This window comes from Podarcis gaigeae (assembly GCF_964106915.1).
Source record: "Podarcis gaigeae genome assembly, chromosome: 4".
Taxonomy (NCBI): domain Eukaryota; kingdom Metazoa; phylum Chordata; class Lepidosauria; order Squamata; family Lacertidae; genus Podarcis; species Podarcis gaigeae.
Window position 1 is genome coordinate 60,313,273 of NC_139677.1, and position 18,604 is coordinate 60,331,876.

At 39.4% G+C, this 18,604-nt stretch overlaps 1 long non-coding RNA gene across 2 annotated transcripts in view; it reads right to left on the bottom strand.

Moving 5' to 3' along the window:
- LOC310843943 overlaps positions 1–18,604 on the bottom strand; it is a 45,112-nt gene that overhangs the window by 11,635 nt on the left and 14,873 nt on the right. Inside the window, exons 1-2 of one of the 2 annotated variants that reach the window (XR_014563809.1) lie at positions 17,097–17,149; positions 14,530–14,605 (exon numbers count right to left, since the gene is read on the bottom strand). This is a non-coding gene — a long non-coding RNA (uncharacterized lncRNA). Of the gene's footprint in view, positions 1–14,529; positions 14,606–17,096; positions 17,150–18,604 lie in introns of those variants that run through there. The other variant, XR_014563808.1, reaches the window with a different exon arrangement.

Genomic DNA, 18,604 nt, shown 5'->3' on the forward strand with positions numbered 1-18,604 from the left:
CCCCTTAAAATATTTAAAAGACAGCATTTTAAATAGACATGAAAAGACTGTCAAGGGATTACACTGATTTTAGTTCAGGGGTCAAGAGTCTTTGGTCTTCCAGGTTTTGCTTGACTACCACTCCCGTCATCCCTGAGCTGGCTGGGGTTCCATAGCAACATCTGGAGGACCACAACTTCTGCTTTAGTCAATTTGTTTGTGTGTTCATTAAAAGTTAAAGGCATTTACACCTTACGTTGCAGGGGTCATTGAAGAAACTGAAGGAAGGCAGTATCTTTTAATTAATCACATTGTTAACAAGAAAAAGAATGTCAATAGTTGCTTTTTTATCAGTTTAGGCACCTGAAATATGGACAATTTAGTTTTTGAAAGGTGGGTCCAAATAAAAACTGCTGCTTTTCTGATGTTGTTTGTCCTGTGTTGGTTTGCGATTGCAGAGCAAGGTGGCAGCAGTTGGGCTCTAAAGCTGAGCAAGTCCATTTTAGAGCCCAAGACCCCACCTTCCATTGGGAGCCAAGATTCTTTCTTTGGAAAAGGCAGGTGGAGGGACAATTCTGGATAACAGCTGGCTACAATCTCAAGGAAACATTTTCAGCTAGTCTACACATGAATGCAAGAGTGGCTTGAACTGTGCTGTTTCAACCTGTATTCATCCTGGAATTGATAATCAGCTGTGTCAGCCCTAGGAATTGGAACTGAATTCAGGAATCATTGTCCCCTTTGGTCAAAAGAGTTGACAATACTTATTATTTCTATGTATAGGAGAAGGAGGAAGATTGCAGTGCACAGTAGTATATACAGGTTTTTTGGCTGCTCTTTTAATTTGCAACAGTAGCTTTCTGACATTTTATAGTTTATCAACCAAATATAAGGACGTGAACTTTCAGAAGGTCAAATCACTGCAGATTTTATCAGAGGTGTTAGGGAATTGGAACAGAGATTAAAAGATTAATAGATTTTATCTTTGCTAAGGAGTCAATTCAAGGACTTCAAATAACACTTCTAGATGGGAAAACTGTGATTTATTTTTCATATTAGGATGTGTCTGAAAGGAAGACATGAAGGATTTTTTTGAACAAGGCATTCATAATTGATCAGACTCAGTTTTAGAAAGATCTTCAAAATAGTTTTCTAAATAACTGAAGATCCAAGTTATATACACATTTGCAAAATGAGCTAAAGCACTTACTCAAACTCAGATATACTCAAAATGTATAATATTATTGATATAGAATATTCCAAAAACTCAAGTTTCCCAATAGAATATTGGGTTTGTGTGAGAGATAGTTTAAGTCTGAAATTTTGGCATGGAACAGCTGACTTTTATTTATTAATTATAATTTGGTAAGTAGGTATAGTTTTAGGAGATCTACACAGCAGTTCCCATCTTGTTTATCTGGCAGCATCTACAGGGATGTATGCCACGTGCTCTTTCAAGCTACAATTCCTTATATTTATTACACCTACACTTACCCAAAAGACTTTTGGGAAACATCTAGCAAAACTTTGTACTGTATCCCAAAAGCTCAAGGCTGCAAGCTTAATGATAAAACCTGCATAGAGTACATTGTTTGGAAAGTCAGTAAACTATTAAGGACAGCTCTGAGAGTATTAGCTCAGAGAGTAGCAACCAATGGGAAAAACAAACAAACAAACTGAGAATGTTGGAACATGATCAGTGCTGATCAATACGTGAAATGTTTTATGGGTTTGGCTTCATATTATTTGAGATTTAAAGAGAGCTTTGCTGCCATTGCCCTCAGTATTTTGACTGTCAGAAAATAGAGAACTAAATTCAGTTGCTCCTAATCCTGCCAGGTAACCTTTCTGGAATATACGAGTCAATTTATGACTGCCTTTGTATTTATTTCTATATTTCCATATATTTATTAAATTTATATCTCATCCTTCCTCACAAAGGAGGCCAGGCAACAAACACAACAGAGATAAAACTGAAACATATAAAACCATCTAAAATTAAGTACTGTCTTACTGTGACGTCAACGTGCCATTTATTCTTTCATCTTTCCAAGATATTTTAAATTTTGTATTATGTATGCTTCTATAATTGCAAGTCACTTTGAGACATTTTATGTAATAAGTGATGGATAATTGTTGTTGATGATGATGACAATGATGATAATAATGATAACTTTTGTCTGTGAGGTGTGGATTTGCTCTGTTCTATCCCAAATGGTAGGTGGTTATGAGAGACTCATTGTTTATGCCAGCTAAGACCTATATAAAGCAGAGCAGAGATACTTCAGTTACCTCCTGTTCACAAGACATTGCCAGAAATTCTTAGGGGAGGATAGGTTGCTCAGTACATGTTACCCATCTCCTATGGATACCCCAATCATAGTGTTCTACCTGGACCTTCAGTCAAACTTGCAGCAAAAGGGACATTCTCCTGTTTTCCTGTTTATGACACAATTTCGCTCTTGCACATGCCTGCCTGTATGCCTAGCAGTCCCAAGAGTCATTTCCTCAAGTGTTCATCTTCTTTCTCCTCCAGGTAAATCACAGCCCATGGCTGTTCCTGTTCAGCTGCTTTTAGCTTATTTACATCTTTCTGCAACTGTTGAATGGCTGTAGGAATATTCTTTGTAGTAGAGCTTTCATCAGACTGGTAAGATCGATCCTTCTCCTCTGAAGTGTGTAATTGCACTTGAGTCATAGATTTGTGCCTACTTAGAGAGGCCATATCCTTCACTAATTCCACCTTGCTTGCTTGTGCCACGACTTTATCCAGCATTTTACGCTTCAACAGTCTCTGCTGCATTTACTGATCACCCTGCAATTGATCACCCCACAATTGATTGATCACCCTGGGTTGCAAACTGATATATTCCAACATGTCTGGTATATAGGGGGTCATGGTGGTATATGCTCTTAGCCAAGACATTGCAGGCTTTGTGTCAAGGATGTTTCACCTTTCTAGTCTGTGATTTGAAAGCTTAGTGAGATACCATTCAGAGGAAGCTGTTAGCTCTAGCACTCTTTGCAAGTCGGTAGCCAATTGGTTGTAATTTTTACTGATTTCGGAACTCAGTCCCTTCATGGGTTCACAAGCTTTCCCTTGCAACATCCCTTAAAAAGTCACTTTTGCATTAAACTGTGCAGCAATTTGAGATTGTTCGATCCTGTTTTGTCCCTCACCACTGCAGCCTAGTTGGAGATGCTGCATGTGAGCAGAAGCTCAACCACCGAGCATTTTTAGATCCTGTTTGCTGCCACCAAATTGTAACATAAGTATTCTTAATAGGGCTTGGCTAGAATCTTCCACATGAACCCACAGCAAAACAGGACTATTTTATTATTACTGTATTTTTCGCTCTATAAGACGCACCAGACCATAAGACACACCTAGTTTTTGGAGGAGGAAAACAAGAAAAAAAAATATTCTGAATCCCAGAAGGCAGAACAGCAAGAGGGATCGCTGCGCAGCGAAAGCAGTGATCCCTCTTGCTGTTCTGGCTTCTGGGATAGCTGTGCAGCCTGCATTCGCTCCATAAGACGCACACACATTTCCCCTTACTTTTTAGGAGGGAAAAGGTGAGTCTTATAGAGCAAAAAATACGGTATTTTACAAGCAACATGTGTATCTCACATGCACAAGACTCTAAGCTATTCAGAAGAGACCATCTAAGAAACTGATTTAAAAATACCAGTAAAAGTAAAATGTTTAAAGCAAGTGACATAAAATAAAATCAGTAATTTTAAAACAATTTTACTTTTTAAAATCACATGCTAAAATTTCATGGCTGGTTAGACTTTCTGAAAAAGAATGCACTGAAAACAATGCATCAAAGGCACATTAGAAGACCAATTTCTTACAAGTGCAGAATGAAACATTATGTGACACTTGTAAAACTGGCAACTCCACAGATCTAGGTGGTTGATTGGGCAAAGGCAGATCTAGGGGAGCACGTCCGGTTCAGTTGCACCAGGCATGGAGCTTCTAGGATACCGCAACAGGTGTTGCAACTATGTTGCCCAACGGAAGGCGAAAGGGGTGGGGGCATGGAATTTTCACATCACACAGGGTGCGACTGAAATTTGAGGTGCCAAGGTCCACCACTGGATTGGGCACATATGGGGTGTAAACTGGTCCCAAACTATTGAGGATATTATAACAGTAGCAATTGGATTTTGGCCTGGTAAGAAAGAAGCAGATCTCAGAACAGGGGTATTATATGCTGCATTAACTTCAGCTTCCATTCCAAAAGCAAGGGAAGCCCCACACATAACATGTTGCAGTAATCCAATCATAAAATCAGCGATACCCAAACACCATAGTGAAGCTATCCCAATCCAGGAATAGCTATAGCTGTCACACCAGCCAAAGCTGATAGAAGGTGCTTCTAGCCATTGAGGTCACCTGGCTAAAAGTTAGTCACCAAATCAACAAACTGAGGTCTACTGAAGGAGTAGGTAGACAAATAAATGATGAGGCTTACCAAGGTAACATAAAAACATATTTATTCCCACTCCATCTCTATTTAGCCTTCATTCCTACACACGCCAAGAGTTGGTCCTCTTCTGTTAGAGGTGTGTGGTAGAAGATAATTTCAGATAGGAGTGATTAACAATGATTGATTGGCCCATGCCATTATTGATTCTTTGATGGGTGCTCTGGGAAGTAATCATGTCATCGGTACTTTCCACATAATATCAACATTTTATATTGCCAGAGTTTCACAGAACACAGAGAAGCATCAAACATGCCAGTCATGTAACTTAAGAAGGCTTTCATTACCAGAAGGGTCAACTGTCTAAAGTTAAAAGGGTTAAACATTATTTTGGTCCAACTGTGTACTTAGGACGTGGAAGGGGATACAGCAGGAGGCCGAATGGCCTGAATTCCCCTCCAGGGTGTAGGGCTCTACAATTTTACCACAGCAGAACTTCTAGGAGAAAGTAGGTTCAATGGATGAGCCAATCAACACCATTCATGAAACTGGCCTACATATAAGTCCTCCTTTCTCCATTGGGGAAATTTGAGGCCCACAACAACTTTCTGTCTTTCATTTTATGGGACCAACACAGCAGCAACTTTCTGATAAGGTTATCATGCATTCACTCTCTACACTACTGAGAGAAAGCTATAAACATGTGCCCTAGCATGACTGCATAAATGTAATTTGTCCAAATTTCTTCCAATATATTTCCTACAACTGTAATCTTCAAAAACAGAATCAACAGATATGTAAGGTTTTCTTACAGGCATACTTTTAAAACTGCCTCAGTAATAATCCCCACATCAACTCAATATAATTACGGTACTATTCATTCATATAAATCATTTGGAGAATTTATTTTTGGTGTGAGATGCATTTATAACCAAATGCCCTATGGAAGACACTGTTTACAAGTGAAATGAATTGCAGATATGTCTGTCATTCAGAAACAGCATAATAGCAATGTATGGGAATATAAGAAAACATGGTTTAAAATCATGCTTTTATAGACCCACTTTGCCATAATGATCCAAAATTCCATAAGATGACATGAAGACAACAAATTCTGTGAGATGATATGAAGACAACAATCTTGGCAGGAAAATAAGATGTTTCAAAATCATCTTTTTATCTGTCACATTTATTTTCCATTAGCTTCCCTGCCACTTTCAACAAGTCACTATCAATCATTTGTTTGCTAAATGTTTCTGAAAGCTCAGAGAACCATATGAACTGCTACTGCTGTTTGACCTCTCACACTCAAGGTTAATGGAAGTTCTTTGCAGAGTCAGAAAAAAAAGCATGGCGTTAAGCTAAACTAACCTGTCAGGGACAGCCAACCACGAATGGACCCAAAAATATCAGTGCTAGTTAAGGTAATACAAAGCAAACAAATCCACCATTTTAAAGTCCCTACACCTGGATTTTATTCTGCTGGCTTCAGAAGACTGATCCCCTTTGTTACTAAATCTCACATTTTTGCATGTACTTTCAAGTATCTTTGAAATGGCTTATTTTAAGAGGGAATGTAAAATTCTTGTATCAAATGGTTATGGTTTTTGTAATCTAGGCCTGATCTGGGACCTGGAAATCTGAATTTACTTGTTGAAAAAGGAAGCAGTATTGACATATAACACCTAGATCAACAGAATAAGGTTTGATATTTCACTTCAACTGTGTGGCACATAGACTTTATTAATTAGCACATCACCTTTATTCGCTGCTAACGTATTAGTATGGCAGCACGCAGTACTGGGGGGGGGGATTTTTAATTTATTTTAGCACATTTGTATCCTGCTCATCTTCTATATGGCTTACAAATATGTAAGAACCATATTTATTTTACATCCTGAACAGGGTCTGTATTATCTGCCAGCATGAAAAAAATAATAAATTATTTCTTCAGCTCAGAATGATCCCTAAAACATTTGCAACATTGCATTAGAATCTAATCCCACTGCAGTTAGTAGGACAACTAGTTTGCTACCAACCATCTTTTTAATAACATGAAAGTCCACAGGAAGCTGCCTTATATTGTACTGAATCAGACCATTGGTCCGTCTAGCTCAGTATTGTCCATGCTAGCTGGCTGCATCTTTCCAGGGCTTCAGATAGGACTTTCCAAACCCTGTCTGGAGGTCTTCTCTATCATTAACACATTATTCAAAACCAGGGGTGGTCTGAGAGACATATCTGCTGCCAGCCATCCCTCCAAAGCCTACATGCCAACAATGAGCATGGCCTATGTTTGTGCACACACCAACACCTACACCCACTTATAGCACCCATATACAGTGTGCATGCACAAACCACAACACTCACCACACATAGATATACAACACACACACTCACCACACATGCAGGAACATCACTCTCTATCTCCCACTCACTTGTCTCAAGCACCCTTCTTCCTGTGGAACATTTATATAATTTAGCAGAGTTTAAGCGATCCCGTTTGAATTTATGCAGCGACAAGCAGGTTGCTAACTCGTTTGAGTCCTATCAATTACAGTATACCTTCCTGGTTGATAATCCCTTTCTGTCCCTCTTAAAGAAAACACATATGAATATGAATCATATTAACATAAACTACTTTACTTTCAGATTCATTCAGGTTTACACAGTTGTTCCTGAAGGCAGACTCAGGTTACAAAAGAGATAAACCATATACTAGATAGTAGTGAATCATGGGAAGACTTCATCTGAGCAGTTACCAGTTAACACTCCTTGCAGCAACTGACCAACCAACCAACTGACTAAACTGCCTGCCACTTAGAGGCAGTTAGTCCTCTCGGAATGTTGGACTTGACTGACAGCTTTATATCCCACACTTCCTTCCTTCCTTCCTTCCTTCCTTCCTTCCTTCCTTCCTTCCTTCTCTCTCTATCTCTCTATCTCTCTATCTCTCTATCTCTCTATCTCTCTATCACACACACACACACACACACACACACACACACACACACACACAACCTCCTGCTCTTGGCTGTGCTTTAACTTTAACCAGATAAGGTTTTGCTAACTGTATTGTATATTCCAACTAGAAGATACCTGTTCCCTTTTCAGTGGGAACTTCTGTTTGCTGCAGTGTATTGCTCACCAGCTCTCCCTTTTTCACTTTTGTTGTGGCTGCTTCATGGAAGAAAGAACAGATTGATCATGGTACCAAGTGGCACCTGTTTGGCTCCACTTGGGAAGAGCAATGTACATTGGCGCCAAGTTTTGCAATGCATTTGGGAATCTCTTAGCCTGAAAGGCAAAATATAAAATTAAGCCATTCTTAATAGCCATCATTTGTCTTGACTGTGTCATAGATCTTTGCCTTCTACTCGAGACAAAGCTCAGACACTGTAGCGGCTGATTATCTTATTGCAGAGTCATAACCACAGGCAATATTGATTAAACACTGACTTCAGAAAGAGAAAGCTGGTGTACATTTGGGTGAGAATGGCTGCTTACCGTACCTCCTCGGTGTGTGGTGGTTGCAGCCCGACGCGGCACCTCCCTCGCTGCTCAGAAGCAACGCACCATTTTGAGCACAGCATGTCCCCCTTGGCAGTCGTGGAGGCTCACAGGTTCCCACCAAACCCACTGATTCAAATGAGCCAATCCACAGAGACTTTAGGGGGTCATGGTTTGACGAACTGACCTGAGGGAGGCAGGCTTCACTCAGGTCTGCTTGGCAACTCTAATTTCCAGTCAACCATGTGCAACAGCAGTATCCACCACTATGTCACTTGAGAATAAATGACCCCTCTTCCATCCTTCTTGAAGACAGCAATGCACCCCATCCCTCACTCTGACACTCACGTCACTTATTTAAGATGGGATTCTTTGATTTTTCAGAGTGTTAAGTATAATTGTTTAATTGTGCATTGAAATGGAAAATATCTGTATTGCTAAGGGTTTAACATTGGAAAACTCCATTGGGGTTCACTAAAGCAAAGTAGGGCTCTCTAAGCACCTAAATGGGTTAATAATTAACTGTTGGTGTTCTCTGATTTTTGACGTGGTAAGTAAGGTATTCAGTTGCAAATCACCATTTTGAATGGAGTTACCTTTAATTTTTTTGTTCCAAGCCATAGTGGTAGATGTACAAATGAGTATCTCCTGGATAGAAAACAACTTCAGGTTAATGCAGGCTAGGGAGAGAAACAGATCTCCAATTTTAGGTCTGCTTTGAGTCATTTAATATTACTAAGAAGATGAACCCATGCTTTGACAAGCACATGTCTTTGGGAACTATTTGGATGTATCATTACTTGTTTTTGTACCTGTTTTTAAGAAGGTTCTGGTAGTAAAGCTTTGGAATCATATTTATGGGTCTGGACAAATTTTTATTCCAACAGAAGTTGGTTTTATATGCATCCTATTGCTTCAAACTGTGTAATATTAATAACTGCAATAGATAAATCTTGGATCTCACATTATATTATTTATTTATAGTGCACCATCAGGTTGCATGACACTTTTATGGAGGCAAGAAGGCAAGTCTCAGTCCTGAACAGTTCTCAGTTTGACATTTTCATAATGCAAACAATAGCCGCTCACATCAAGTTCAGTCAGTGTGGAAGTCCCGGTCTATATAATCATTTCTGTTCAAGTATTCCATGTTAGCAGCTGTGCTGGTGTCTGCTGTTTCAGTTTCTCTTCCCCAACCCTAGCCCAAATATATTTAGCTGGATAGTAGCAGATAAATGTGATGATGAACAAGACTGCATCTCTGCCTATTTTGGTATTCTGTGACATTCTCATCTTAGCAGCCTGTGACTGGCTGTCTCACAATAAGGCGTTGGATGTGTCAGGGAGATGGATTATATCTGCAGTGTCTGAATTTTCACTCTACATGCTTTTGCTTACTTCAGACTGCTAGATTTTGTGTCATCAAATTAGACCCACCGCATTAAAAAACACACAATATTGATGATGCTAGGTTCCTAATGTTTAATAATACATAAAATAACATTCTAGTACAAGGTGCACACACATTTTCTGACAGATAGCATATAATAACGTTGATGCTTAAACCTAAAGATCTAATTAAGATGAATTTCTGCTGCTAGTTGTTTGCTATTTTTTTGCAACAATTTAAAGTTGATGCCCCCAGACCAACCAAATACAAAAGACCAAAATATATGGATTAGGGGAGCACTCTGACTAACATCTGCAAGTAAAGATTATTTTGTAAGATCTTTAGTGAAATAGATTCCATAAAGCCTTGAAGAGATTGTTGCTATACTGAATCCAGTTTCTTGTAAATCCCAAGAAAACAATGGGCATGGCTTTCTACAGTTAAAGTACTGCCCACAGTGAAGTGAAGGCAAGCGCCTTTGATTTCAGTAAGACTAACCCTAGACAGGATTATATGCTGCATAGCTATAGGCTACGCATAACTGTTTCTCTTTCATTTATTTCAATGCTACTTGAACCTTGGTTTTTGTTTCATTTATTTCAGTGGTAATTGTCAAAAAGTGTGCAGACATCTACATGCTAAATATACACTGCCTGATCTGCCTTCAGCATGAGAGTAAAATGCTGCAGGACTGGGAAACATAATGGGAAGCAGACCAAGACTATGGATCAGCTTAAGTGGCAGCAGAAGAAAATATGTTACAGATGCATCTAAAGCACAGTCCTAAGCCTCAGCTATAAGGCAGTCGTACATGCCTATCCATTTCCGGACTGGACTTGATATTGCTGGCGTACATTGGCTACACATTCAGATATGCATCCAAAAGATAGTGCACTCAGTCGACACAACAGCACTTTCAATGAGGTGGGCAAGTTGGTGAGCATTTGCATTTCTCAATTCAGCATTTCTCAAATGATTGGCTGGAGGCCACCAGTGTCACAGCCCACCTAGTGCCTTCTTCTTTGCCTACCCCACTCCTTGGAGAGCCAGTGTGGTGTAGTGGTTAAGAGCGGTGGACTCATAATCTGGTGAACTGGGTTCGCGTCTCCGCTCCTCCACATGCAGCTGCTGGGTGACCTTGGGCCAGTCACACTTCTTTGAAGTCTCTCAGCCCCACTCACCTCACGGAGTGCTGGTTGTGGGGGAGGAAGGGAAAGGAGAATGTTAGCTGCTTTGAGACTCCTTTGGGTAGTGATAAAGTGGGATATCAAATCCAAACTCTTCTTCTTCTTCTATGGCCTTTGGACTGGACTGAGGCCAGCACTAGGTATTCCCCACATACTAAAGAAAGGTTGGCGGGAGACCAAGAAGTCTGAGAGAGAAAAGAATGAAAGGAGGCACTGGAGGAAATTAGGAAATAATAATAATAATAATAATAATAATAATAATAAATAATAATAATAATAGAATATATAGGAATGGCAATAAGAGAGGAAATGTGTTATAGGAGAAAGAAGCAAATCTAACAGGAGCAACAAGAATAAATGAAAGAAACTAAACATTTGGGGCAAATAAGGTTCAGGTTCAGTGTGAAAGGGGAAGAAATTGTGAGCAATGAGTAAAAATACTTCAGAAGGCATAACGAGGGGAAAATATAAGGTAAATTGCCTTCTCCACTTAGAACCCTTGGATCAGCAAATTCTTCCTTAAAAGTGCAGGCTGTAGCATCTGAGCATATACCTGAGAAGAGACAGAATGACTTGTGAACCTAAATCAACCCCACATGTTTTGCTAAAGCATGAAAAGAATAGATCTACAAAGATTTATGTCTAAGAAGTTGGTAAATCTGGTATGAAACTTGGCATCATAGGTATTTAACTTCTATTTCAGGAATAAATTCCTTATTCAATGTATATTCATGAGTAAATCCCTTCAAAAATGTGAGTCTTTTTAATCCTGAGTTTAACATCTTGACAGCACCTGATGTTTAGAAAGGGCTGGAACTCCAACCTATGGAAACTATCTCTCAGACAGGACAGCCAGTGCACGTTTTCTCAGATTTGTTTAACTCAGTGACAAGGTTCAATAAAAATCAAACAGAGCTAAGTCACTTATACTAATTGTTGAAAAAAGCATGGATTCCTGTGTACTTGTATGTATGCAGTGCTTTTTCCCCTTTAAAATGTTTACGGATGCTCTCATTTTGAAGAAAAATCACCCTTTTATAGTTCAGATCAGGGAAAATAAATACAGTAAATGGACAAAAGTACAAAGAACATGCATTACTCATATTGAAATACTGCCTCTCAATGACACCAAGCTTTCATCAGTAAAACACCACACATCCACATTCCACACTGCTTTACACATTAAGTGCTTGCTTCCGTCTGAGACTCAGGAAAGACCGGGAAAGGAAATGAAGCCACCATCGGAGGCCTTAACAACGAAACTGCCCAATCATTGTGCTAGAGTCCAACTCCTACTTCACACATTAAACGCTTGCTTCCATCTGAAACTCAGGGAACACCATGACAGGGAATGAGGCCGCCATCAGATGTAGCAACAGAACTGACGATTCACCGTGTTTCTCCCGTTGGATTATCAAAATGTTTAGGGGTATGCGTACCCCTGCGTACCCCCAGGAAAAAAGCACTGCATGTATCATTATTACTGCAAATAGAAGTAGAAAATCAATTAATTCCATTGTTCTCAAATTTTCTGATGGTATACTTTTTATACAATAGGCTGGGGCAGGTGGGGCAGCTGCTACCTTAACTCATCCTGGTCCTTCAAAGTGTGCCAGATGGGCCAAAAAGGAAGCAGTGGAAAGCTAAAGATTCCTCCACTGCTCAGCAGCCACCCATGGATGGAAGGAGCCTTTCTGTTCTCAGAAGGCAGAGTCTGGATCCAAACTCCTACCTGATAGTTTTAGCTGGGATCCCAAGGATGAACCTGTGATCTAACACTGGGCTGTGGTGCCCAGTCACCCTTAATGGTCTGATCTTATAAGGCAGCTTCCATTGCTCATATATCTCCACTGCTCAGTATTAAAGACCATGACTGGGATACAAAAGGTCCCAGGTTTGGTTTATGGCACCTCTTTGTAAAAGGATCAGAAGTATCAGGGCTAGGAAATACTAGAGAGTCACTGCAAGTTGGAGAAGAGAAAACTGAGCAAAGTACACCAGTGATTTGACTCAGCTTCATGTGTTCACATGAAATAAAATCTCCACTCCTACATTTCTAACGTCGATTCCCTGGCAAAGGAGATGCAGGCAGAGAGAAATCCTCTTAAGCTCTGCATTGTCAGAATGGTGATTATAGATATTTCTTCTTGAACATATTCAGAATGTCCTAACAAAACGCATATTGACTTCACATTTCAGAGGACATCAAAATGTATTGACCCTTGAGGTAAATATTAATCTCCGCTTTGGCACAAATCAATATTTACTACTTGGGTCACTGCATCTGGATGCTCTGTTTAACAGAATTCAATATCTGCTTAATTTGCAACAAAGTTAATTATGCTGTTACAAGGTTTTACATGATGCCAGTACCTGAAAAAAGATTTTGAACTTTTATTTCTAAATATGCTTAAGCCGAGAAACCTTGTTTACCAAGGACACAAATCCCAAGACCATTCATGCTACATTCACATGTACACAGAGGCATGCTGTATTCCATTCATGCCATTATTGGCGCTCTGCCACTTTTGAACGGCTCCCCCCCCTCCCAACCTTAAAGCAATTTGTATGTGTATGACAGGGTCTATAATGTATGCATAATATCTTTTGGCCATGCATAAGTGACTATTTTGGACTCTAGATCTAGCCTACATATGAGTAATAATAATAATAATGAACCCAATCTAGGGCAAATCAGTAGAAAATTAAGGCTGCATTCTGTGTCTACTTGGGAGTAATTCAATTGAATGCAGTAGGAGTAAACACTGCTGAGTAAACACTCATGGGACAAGGCTGCATGTCTGTGAAGTGAGAGCCAGTCTTACTTACTTTTGTTCCCTGGAATAATTGTCTAGGTCTCATAGTCCAGCCTGCTTCTCCAAATGACCACCCAGAGAACAGCACATTATGGGCATTGGGGAGAAGCAAACAGGCTCACATCAGTCCCTGGGCTGGCTTGGACAGACTGGAGCACATCAGAGCTGCTGCTGGTCTCTGCTTTCTTTTACTTCTGATTATTTCCAATAAATATATATATACATAGTCAGTGGGATGGCTGGTTGAGCATGCAAATGGTGATGGATGCATGGTTTATTCCTAAGTAAATGAGTTTAGTAGCAGAAGCAGGCTCCATTTTATTCATATGGTATAGATGTTGTTGTGATTTGAGTTTAAAATAGGTAGATGTACATGCTCAGAATATTGTTATAGTTAAATCAGAATTTAGGGTTGCCATATGTCCTGTTTTTCAAGGACACGTCCTCTTTTTCATGGGTATGTAAAATGAGAACTGTCACAGCGATCCATAGTTAAAAGTACAAGACGGCAACTGTGTCCTCTTTTTTGCGCTTCAAAATATGGAAACCCCACTTTGTGTATGTGTGTGTGGTTTTGCTCTAATAGATCAGGAATGTAGAAGCTATGTAAAGCATGGAATGGTGGTGAAACTGTATGCTTCATAACTGATGGGATATACGTCGCCATCTAAAGGGAGCCCCATATAGAACCACAAAATCCAGAGCCTAAAATTATCTACCATGCTCTGAAAGAGGTGTGTGCATATCACCTTCCCTTCTATGCTATTGGTAGGGAGGAATCCCACAGCCAGCGCTTTGGTACAGCATTTTCTTGCAGTGTGTATGAGCCACCACACAGAAATCAGAACTGTCAGTTCTGACAACTTTGATCACTTGCTTGGGGGACAGGGGGTTGATTCCAGATACCTATTTGATACTGTATTCCCTTCCCCCACCATCTCAAACTGACAACAGGGGAGATCCTTGTATGTGTTAAGAGTGTGGCCAGTCTACTGTCATCTAGGTGCTGTTTCAAAAATGCAGGCATTCTTTCTTTGAATTGAACATTGTTCCATATGAGAGAAATTACTTCTGTTGATTATGACTATTTACCATGAATGCAATCAGTGTTTGTAACAGAAACACAAACAATTCCATAGTATTAAAACTGCACCTGTATTGACGTTTTCAAGCATTGCCCGCGTAATTCTCGACTATGACAAGTTGTCACTCACCTTTTGGATGCTGCAGAACATATTTCCCTTGTTCAACCAGGGAATGAAGTACTCTTATATTTACCATGGTGTTAAACTATGAAATACAAAGAAGCTTGAATCAGTTATCCCCACCCCATTTTTAAATCCATGGTTTATTAGCATTTTCAAATTATTACAATAAAACAATACAATCTCTCAGTATCCCTTGTCCCTAGCTTACCTCTCTCCCCCTGACCTCATGCCTTAGATAGATGATGATAGATGATAGATAGATAGATAGATGATAGATAGATATAGATGATAGATAGATGATTGATGATAGATATAGATGATAGATAGATGATAGATGATAGATAGATGATGATGATAGATAGATAGATAGATAGATAGATGATAGATAGATAGATAGATAGATAGATAGATAGATAGATAGATAGATAGATAGACAGATGATAGATAGTATTTTCATCTCCATTATTTAGTTATTTAGCATGGTAACCAGTGTTCAGATCTGCATCCTCAGATAAGAGTTAGGATAAATGAGTGTCAAAGCTCTGCTGCAGTCCTAGATTAAGTTGGGCAAGTTTCCATCCATGCACTGTGCTTCCTCCTGATTTTAATTGTGGATATTTCTTGTTGAAGAGCTCTTAAAATTCAGCACTCCAAATCTCTCTTAGAAGCTTTGACTTTTTATGTAGTTTTATATAGTTGAATGTTTTCATGGGCTACTAGTTGCAGCAGGTCTTGAATCCAGTTTCTTGTGTTTGGTGTGGCCAATCCAGCATTGAAGGATTATTCATTTTAAAATCAGAGTTGCATAGGAAACTGTTTATTGCCAAGCTAGATCACTGCTCCATCCAGCTCAGTGCTGTCTTCACTGACTGACCGAGGGTTTCCAGGGTTTTAACCAGAAGGAGGACATTCCCAGTGTTCCCTTGAGATGTTGGGGTTGGGAACTGGAACCTTCTGCATACAAAGCAAGTTCTCTACCACTGAGCTACAGAATGAGCCTATCCCCCAGAACTGGTCATAAAATGGCATACATCTGCTCCTCATGCTACATCTGCTATAACATGACCAATGCTCATTCTATTACACAAATTCAAATTCCTGCTGTTCACCAGTCTCTCTCTAGGTCTTTCCATTGTGTATAATCGCAAGTGATCAGAGCTCCCACCATTCTATGATATTTAAATGTGTTGCCTACTAACAATGGAAATCATTTCTATGTGTAAAAGCCAGATAAATGTAGCTTGAATTAAATCACAGAATATGCTTCTGGTTGAAATTTGGTCTTGCCTTTGGACTTTACGTAGCCAGACCAAACTGCTTAGTGGGAGTATTTGTTTGGGAAAGAGACTCGTAAAGTTGTAGCTCCCTTATTAATCATAGAAATCGGCACTAAATCTGAAATTGAGCAAGAGGATCTCCCAAGCAGACAAATTCTGCCTTTGTGTAAATACATGAGTCGAGGGCAAAGACGTCATAAGAGACTTTTAAAAAACATTAAGAAAAATAATCCAAGAGAGCCCTCTTTAAAGTAGGCACCAGCAATTTGGTGATTAAGATAATCCTTAAAAGGGTGCTTTTTATTACTGATAAGTATGAAAAGGAGTTACTGGGAAAGATGGTGGAAAAGGAAGTGTCAGCGTCACTTCTGCATAGCATAGACCAGACCCCAATAAATAGGTTCACCTTTTAAATATATATCTGTATGTGTGTTTATCTAGGTAGCTTTTCTGTATGGGATCATGAAAATAAATGTAAATAGTCATTGGTTTGAAAGCTGATTGCTGAACGGATTATCTGCATGTCAAAGAGGTTTAACAGAGATGTGTGAACTTGAAGTTTTATGAATCTTCCCTTAAGACTTTAAAAAATAACTGAGATACTAGAAGTTAAATCTTCCATCATTCCCCCCCACCCCCGCACCAGAAAGAGGCTCTGCACGGACAGCTCTAATACATATGCACTAAGGTGGCCTAATTCCAATAGTGTTAAAATCAGGGATAACAAATGAAAATTGCTGGATCTATTGCTCACCCAGCGATGGTACTGAAATTCCCACTTTTTAAAATATGCTTTAAAGACCAGTGAATGTGCAGCATTATTTTCCTGTTGTTAAATAAACCTTTGTCACAGATCAGTAAATTTGTACTGGGATCAGACTGGTTCCACTTGACTTTGAGATAGCATAAAACTGATCTCAGCTATCTGAAATACATTTTCGAAGTGTCTCAACCAGTCTAGGAGGAAAATTAAAGGTGTTTTTTTTCTTCAAAAAAAGGTCTAGTATATTTGAGGCTCTGAAGTACTGATAAGTTCAGATGTGAGTGTTTCATCCTGCTTCCAAAGAAAATAATTTAGGGATTCCAAAGCAATAGCCATGCACATATAAGAAGACACAGCACACACCTACTGCAGAACAATAGATTTAGTGACTTGGAGGCTCAGATGTGACACTTGGGGACAGGTAACTGATTCCACAACTATTTAATATATATAGCAAAATACAGTTTCAGGATGCTGCAAATTGCATGTGGGATGTTTAATCTTTTCCCTGTGGGCCATATTTGCATTCTCACCTACAGAAGAAGAAAAGAGGATCTGTGGAAACAAATGCAGGGCAGGAGAAGCACTCTGGAGAAATGTTGAGGTATCGAGACAGTTGTTTCTGGAAATGTATATTATTTAATGTTTGCATGGTTCATTTTCTCCCTCTTTCTTCCATTTCAAATTTAATGTTAGAGAGAAGAGTACAATGTGAGTTGCACCTAGGGATGAGGAGAAAATTCATTTCTGTCCATATTTAAAGGGAAACTTAGCTAATTTGTACTTTCAAAACAATACATGAAACACAGTCATCCTTCAAAATGCAGTTTTCTGAATTTTGCAATGAAGTTCTCCAGCCAAGTAACATGTACAAATATGCATGTGCTGTGGTAAAATGTGCCTTAAAATATATTAGTGAAATGAACATACACAAATGTATTATATTAGGCCAAATTGTATACAAACACGGGTAGGAGAAATTTGCACTAAAATGCTAATAATTTTTTTTCATTTTTTAAAAATTGCAAACTTATGTGGCAATGTGGAGAACTGCTAGAGCGGGGGGGGGGGGGGAGAAATAGAGAGAAACTGAAACTGAGAGATTTGCTCATACCTAGCAAGCTGTATCTGTTAAGTTGAATCTCTTTTAAGAAACCATCAAACATTATGGGAGAAGACATTGTGTTGAGCCTGGATATCTAATGCTATAGCACAGTGGTGACCAAACTTGGCCCTCCAGCTATTTTGGGACTACAACTCCCATCATCCCTAGCTAACAGGACCAGTGGTCAGGGATGATGGGAACTGTAGTCCCAAAACAGCTGGAGGGCCACGTTTGGCCACCACTGTGCTATAGCATCTTGTACAGAAGCTTTTCTTTGGCTGTCCTATTCCTCCATCAATTCATAATGAAGATTGATAAGAAGTATAAATAGTTTCTCTCCCTGCCCCTCAAATAATTCCTTACCTCATAAGGAAATCTGAAGAGAAGAAGTCTTGGAACTGTGATTATTAAATTTCTTTTAACAATGCATGGTGTATGAGAGGACTGTCTTTGCTTTCCAACTTTTATTAACATTATACTGCTGTTATTCCATAGTGTACCAGGCATCAATACAGGCATTTTCAATATATGCCCACCATCCCTGCCTCCTGGGGGAGAGTTCCAGAGTTTGACTATGCACTGTGTGAAGTACTTTCTTTAATCATGCCTCAATCTTCCAACATTCAGTAATCGGATTGCTGCCTTTTGGAGCAACTGAAGTTTCAGAGTCATCCCTCAGAGCATTCATGAACCTATCATATTCTATAAGTCTCCAGGGGTAGACTGTTTCAATCCTTGGAGAGTGTAGCTGCTGCATTCAGCCCATACAACATCAGGGAATGGTCCATACATTCACAACGAGTCCCTCAATCAACAGAGTATTACCAATCTGCTCTGTGGCAATGACCAAGTAGAGGATATGCCTGCCCACATGTGTGTGACTGTGTACTGAGACAGCTCAGTAGTTGTCATGGAGTCCATTAAGTCTGAAACTGG